We start from the raw sequence: 6549 nt of genomic DNA, 5'->3' as shown, positions 1-6549 counted from the left end.
TCCCAATCCCCTCTACAAAATACTAAGAGATCATCCGCAAAGCAAAGGTGAGTAAGGTTCAGCTTCCTACAAAGAGGCGAGATGCATTCAATTAGATTAAAGAATTGTTAACCGATTTTAATGCTTGTGTCGAAGCCACCTAACATGTCTAATTAGGTTATTTAATTGATCTAATGTCGTCTAAATAAGTCATATGTTAACAATAAGAGGTCGAACTAACATGCAACGGGTCCTAGGGTAGGTCGAATTGAACGAAGAAAACGAGGGGTCAAAAGCGAGGAACGAAGTTAGAATTCGTTTTATTAATGCCCTACCTTGAACACGAGGATATGTAAATGAGACGGGAGATACGACCGACCGATGTGGCGGATTTCTTTCCCATCTCAAGTCAACGCGGGTGTTCATGGTGGTACTTTAACTCATACTCGGACTAAACTAATTTCGTAGTTAACGATATCAAACGATAAAAAAACGATAAACAAAATAAAAAGAAACGATAAAAAACAAACATAAAAAGAACGAAATAAAAGGGAGAAGAGGAGGATTTGATGCACCCTCAACCTACATGTATCGTTGACACCGTCTTGGGTCGTAATCGATCGTAGATTTTATCTCGAGAGGCCGTCGTCGACGAAGGAACAAAGCAATAACACGTTTTTTTGCAAATCTGGACAGCAACTTTCAAACTGCAGTTTCTCACTCGTTTCACGGTGAAAATTAGATTTAAAAGATATTTTGAAAACTAGAAATAGAGAAGAACAAAGATCTTAAAACACTCCCTGCTCGTTTTGAATTATTGGGCACAAAAAACGAGCACAAACAGAACTGGACAGACATGAAAAGCCGCGAAAACAGAGTGTATGTCACTCTGTTTTTCGAGGGGATTCGTGTACTCTCAAGGGCAATTTGGCTCGTGAATATTTGTCTAAGATGTAGATGGATATTGTGTGGTTAATTAGGAACAAGAAACTCGAATTTTGATGGAGGTTTGAGGGTTGAACGAAGGGTTCCAAAGAGGACACACAAACTGATTCTCAGTTTTGTGTGTCGGTTTTATCGAGGGTTTTTGAGAGGCAATTAAGGTTTGTTTCTGGATTTTAAAGCTTGTAAGTGACGGTAGTATGTATGGAGAACTTAGAGGAATGAATGTATGGTGGAGAGGGGGTATTTATAGGGAATTAAAGTAGGGTTTGATAGGGCAACAAGCAGTCGGGCTCCCTTTGCATAGCTGCTGTCCATCAGCTAATTCGTGGGGTTTTTAGGGTTTGTATGGGGGGTTTGCATGGTGGTTAAGCTAAGGTAATATGGGTAGGATACTAGGGTATGGTGTAGGGTTAATGGGCACGGGTTTAGGTGGTGTTTGGAGCGGGTTTTGGACTCGGGTTTGAGCACGCAAAACAGGGGGGCTGCTTGTGTTATTTGCGGGCTGTTTATGGAGTATTTGGGACGAGAATTGGATGGGTTTCGTGGTGGGTTTAGTGATGGGTTGTTTTGGGTAATGAGGAGCAAGAATTGGGTTGGTTGTGGCGGGTGTGGGTCAAGCTTTGAAACACACAAAACGGGTTGAAGGAGGGGAAGAGCTAACGCGGGTTGGGGTGTTTGTATGGGCTGTTTTTGGACGGGGATTGGATGGGTTAAACAAAGGGTTCGGGATAGTCTTTGGCTAAGAATCAAACACGGGTTATGGGAGAGGAGGTTGGGTCGAAAGTGCGTCGAAAATCGAGCCCAAATCAAGTAGAAAACGAGCTCAAAATCGCGTATAAAATCGTCGTAAAAAACGAGTTCTTCAAATACGATTTATAAAACGATTTAAATTGATTTTTCAAATAAAATAAATAAAGAATGATTTTTCAAATCAAAAAATATATTTTATTTTCAATAAAATAAATTTAAGAAAATAAATTCAAATTAAAACAATAAAATGAATTCACTTTAAAAAAACATTTAATTTAAATATCATTTAAATTAATAAAATACTTCGTCGACAACGCTCATTCTACATCGTAAAACGAGCCCAAATAATGACAATGACAACTAAAGAATACATGTGTCCTATCATCATCGGGTGTTTGTCGGGTTCTCTATAAATTCCAATATCGACGGATACGGGTATCTACAAGGACTATAAATAAGGACCGATTGTGGCCTTATTTTTCAGATTATTCAGAAATAAAATAAGAAGTTTACATTTAGGTAAAACTTGTGTTTAATCTTGCGAGATTATATTAGGACTCTTCCTTGCGAGGTTGAGTAATAGCAAATCGAGCTATAACCTCGCGAGGTTAGAACAAGATTTAGCTATTCTATCCCGGTTTCTATTATGTTTTCACGATTTACAACAACAAACATAACAAATTTCCGCTGCAACTTTAATCACACAAACTCACGATACTTAGCTACGTTTACTCGATCACGTTTTATATCAAATTGGTATCAGAGCTTCGGCTCTTGATTTCCTTTAATCCAGACGGTCCTAGGGTTTATCTTTTGCCACTTGTGCTGCCATGTCTCGAAGAAAGTTCAAACAAATTTTGAAGGAGTGCGAGGAATTTGAGATGTTTTTATTATTGAAAGATTTAGCACAAAGGCTGAATCGTGTTTCATACAATTTAGACAATCTTGAACGTGGACTTATTCAATCTTGTGAAATAAAGAACGCAAAGGTAAAGATTGAACCAGATCCGAAGTTATTCGAAGTAGTCAATGAAGAAGAGGAAGAAAACCAGGCTGATCTGATTAGAGAAGAAAAGATCGAGTCTTTCGATGTTGCTATTAAAGAAGACGAGACAGAGGTTGAAGAGGGTCTGGTTAATAATCCGAATCTATCCAAGGGTGAAACAAACAGTTCTAATCTGATTTTGGGTAATGAACTACAACATGTCAACAATTACTCAGATTTTCGAGGTAGAGAAAATTATCGATCACCACTCGATGAATCGATTGACAAGAAGCTTGGTGACTATCGGTGCTGTTCTCATTTGAGTTCGGTTCTTGGTATTCCTATTGCTGGAAAGTGTTATTTTGTTTTTAAGATACTTATGCAAGGAGGGAGGCGGGGTGGAAGGCACAAGCACGAGAGGCTCGAAGGTCATAAATAATGCTTAAGAGTTGCTGCTACGGAGGAGGTAGAAGGGATACTACCTAAGATCGTCATTACAATCATAATTAAACATGTGTGGTTCGTTTTTGATCCCGGTGGAAGAAATTTGAGGGCAAATTGTTTTTAAAAAAAAGGAGAGTATGATGCGGGAGCATTATGGAACGGAGAAGACGAAGGCAATGAAGCTGAATGACACGGACTTCCAGCCCGTGAGTTGTGCATAGTTTTCCTAAACTGTGTAAAATTAGGAAACTGTTATTTACTGTCTTCGAATAAAATTAGGAAACTGTTATTTTCCTAATCCTAGTATTGTTAGCTTTCTTAAAATCTGGTTGTTAGTTTAATTATTAGTTAAATAAGGTTTCCTAGCTAGTTTAGGAATTTAGGGTTTTCTTATTATTCAAGTAAGAGTAGGCTATCATGTAATAGTATAAATAGGAGCTATTTCGCTGCCTATTCCACAGATTATTCATATTATGAGTTTTTAATAAAAGTTTACATATTGTGAGCTGTCAAATTAATCTTGCGAGGTTAGTTTTTATTTCTTCCTTGAGAGGTTGAAGTTATAGTAGGTTGAACTATAACCTTGCGAGGTTAGAACGAGATCCATTATCCTACCCGGTTATCTTGTTCCAATTCACGCACATCATTCAATCTACTTCTTGTTTCCAATCATCCACACAAAAATCCTCACATAAACAGCCTGTTATTCATTAGTTTTCAAGATTTTAAATCCGTTTTAAATATTATTCTGCTGCAAATTTTACAAACCCTAATTCGTTCGTTCTAAACGACCTAATTCTATATCAAATTGGTTACCAGAGCAAGATTCAGATTTATTCCTTAATAGATCTGTCTTGGGAAGTCGTTAATTATGGTTAACGACAAAGATGGTACTCCAAAAACATGGGAAGATAGTCATAACGAGTTAAAAACGGGGATGGCTCAGATGTCTTATGTTTTAAAGGAGATAACAGCTATGTTAAAGAACAAAGAGAGAAAGAAGAAAGGGGATTCAGACAGTCCATCCGGATCTGAAGAGGATGAGCAGCCAAAAGAAAAATCGAGGAACAAGAGCGATGATGATCGAGGTTTAAAGCTTGATATTCCTGATTTTAATGGCGACATGGATCCAGAAAAATTCTTAGATTGGGTACGACAAGCCGAGAAGGTGTTTGAGTACAAAGAATATGGCGACAAGAAGTAGTTCAAAGTAGCAATTCTGAAACTTACAAAGTACGCTTCTTTGTGGTACGAGAATCTAAAGAAACAAAGGAAAAGGAAGGAAAACCAAAGATCAAATCTTGGGTTAAGTTGAAGAAGCATCTAATGAAACGGTTTCTGCCCAAAGATTACGAGCAAGAAAACTACCTAAAGCTCCAATCTTTAGCGCAAGAAAGTATGTCTGTAACCGACTACATCAAGGAATTTGAAAAGATGTCCATTGTTTGCGATTTGGAAGAGAAGGAAGAATTGAGAACCGTGCGTTTTATTCGTGGCCTCAATTCGAGCCTAGCACAACTGGTGGAAATCCAGAATTATGATGGATTTAACGATGTTTGCAGGCTGGCTCATAAATTCGAAAAACATGACAAGGGTAAGAATGCATACAGAAATCAAGATTGGTCTAAGAAATCAGATTTTGTGTTCGAAAATAACAATCATACTATGAGCCCGAGTGGACCACAAAAAGAAGAGCCTAAGGATAAGGGGAAGAGTGTGGTCACGGAGCCTAAGAATGCTACAAGAATTGGGTGAGATGTTGCCTTGTTTTGTATTACCAAACAGTCCAGTAGAGTGTAAAATCCAGAACGATGAAACCAAAGGAGAGGGTGAGTTTATCACATATAAGGTCGATCCAATGAGTGACGATGACCAACCAGAAGCAGTGGTTCAAAATATGCATCTTCAAGATGGTCCAATTGAGCCTTTTGATGATGATAATCATGAACGCGAGGAGCACATAGAAGGCAGGGATGAACAACTCAAGGTTAATGTAACCTCAGCCAAGGGTACTATAACCTCAACCAAGGGTACTATAACCTCGATCAAGGGTACTATAACCTTATCCGAGGTTAAAACCTCAACCAAGGGTACTATAACCTCGGATAAGGTTAATGTAACCTCGTTTCAGGAATTTTCAAATCCGTCTATTCATGAACCTAACAAAGCTAATCTGATGTTGGGTAAGGTATTATTAGATGGTAATGATTGTTCAAGTTTTCACGACAAAGAACCTTATCAATCTCCGCTTGATAAAGCGATTAACAAGAAGCTATATGTTGAAGATTATCAGCATTGTTGGTTTTAAATTCGGTTTTTGTGGAAGCTCACAGTGGTCTTGCTAACAAAAGCAAATATTGTTTCAGTTTTTCTACACTTGTGCAAGGAGGGAGGTGGGGTGGAAGGCACAAAGACACGAGATTCAAAAGTCATATCCGATGCAAGGGAGGTACTGCCATCAAAGAGCTGGAAGGAACACTACTTAGGGTCGCAATTACAGTCATGGATAAGTTTCTGTGGGTCGTTTTTGATCCAGGTGGCTCAAAATTTGAGGTCAAATTTTTTTTAAAAAAAAGAGGGAATGAATGATGCGGGAGCATTGGAAGATAACGAAAATGAGGTACTCATTAGTCGAAATGTAACTCAAATAACAAAAGATTTCAAAATGGGTTCGAGTCTGTGATGCTCGGACTCTTCACCTGACCCTGAGGATCCGGTGGACAGGATCCGGACACGGATCCGGACATGGATCCTTGACGGATCCTTCTATGAGAAATCGGTGTGAGAGTGTTTTGTTTTTAACGTCTGTTTTGTACAGCGGCCCTATATCAAGAGTGATCTTGACATGAATTTAATGTTGTAATAAAGTCTTCATTCATGTTAAACATGAAAAAACTACTTTTCCTTTCTTTTCTTTGACTTTTTTTTAACTAATAATCAATTTATTTTCAAAAAAATAAAGCATTAGCCGAGTCCAAATTCAAATTAGGATCCTCGTATCCGAGGCCTCGTTTTTGAGATTTCAAGGATCGGACCCTCGGATCCGTGTCCGTGTCGGATCCTCGTATCCGAGTCCGAGCATCACAGGTTCGAGTTATGTGACAATGCTGAAATGGGAGTGAAACAAAGGAGGAAGCAATGAAGGCACGATTTCCAATGCCGTGTAGGAAACGCGGAATTCCAGCCGTGTATGTTACACAGTTTTCCTAAACTGTGTAGAATTAGCTTAATTAATTTAATACTGTTATTAGTTTTCGAATAAGTTTAGGAAAGCTATGTTATTTCCTAATTCTAGTTTTATTTAGTTTCCACAAATCTGGTTGTAGCTTAGTTATAATTAAATAAGCTTTCTTAGTTAGTTTAGGAAAGATAGCTTGGAAGACAAGTTGAGGAATTAGATCTCGAGTCAGATTGTGACATCGAGTAGGACTATAAATAAGGACCGA

This window comes from Silene latifolia, chromosome 2, assembly GCF_048544455.1.
Source record: "Silene latifolia isolate original U9 population chromosome 2, ASM4854445v1, whole genome shotgun sequence".
Classification (NCBI taxonomy): domain Eukaryota; kingdom Viridiplantae; phylum Streptophyta; class Magnoliopsida; order Caryophyllales; family Caryophyllaceae; genus Silene; species Silene latifolia.
This window is presented reverse-complemented; position numbering follows the sequence as displayed.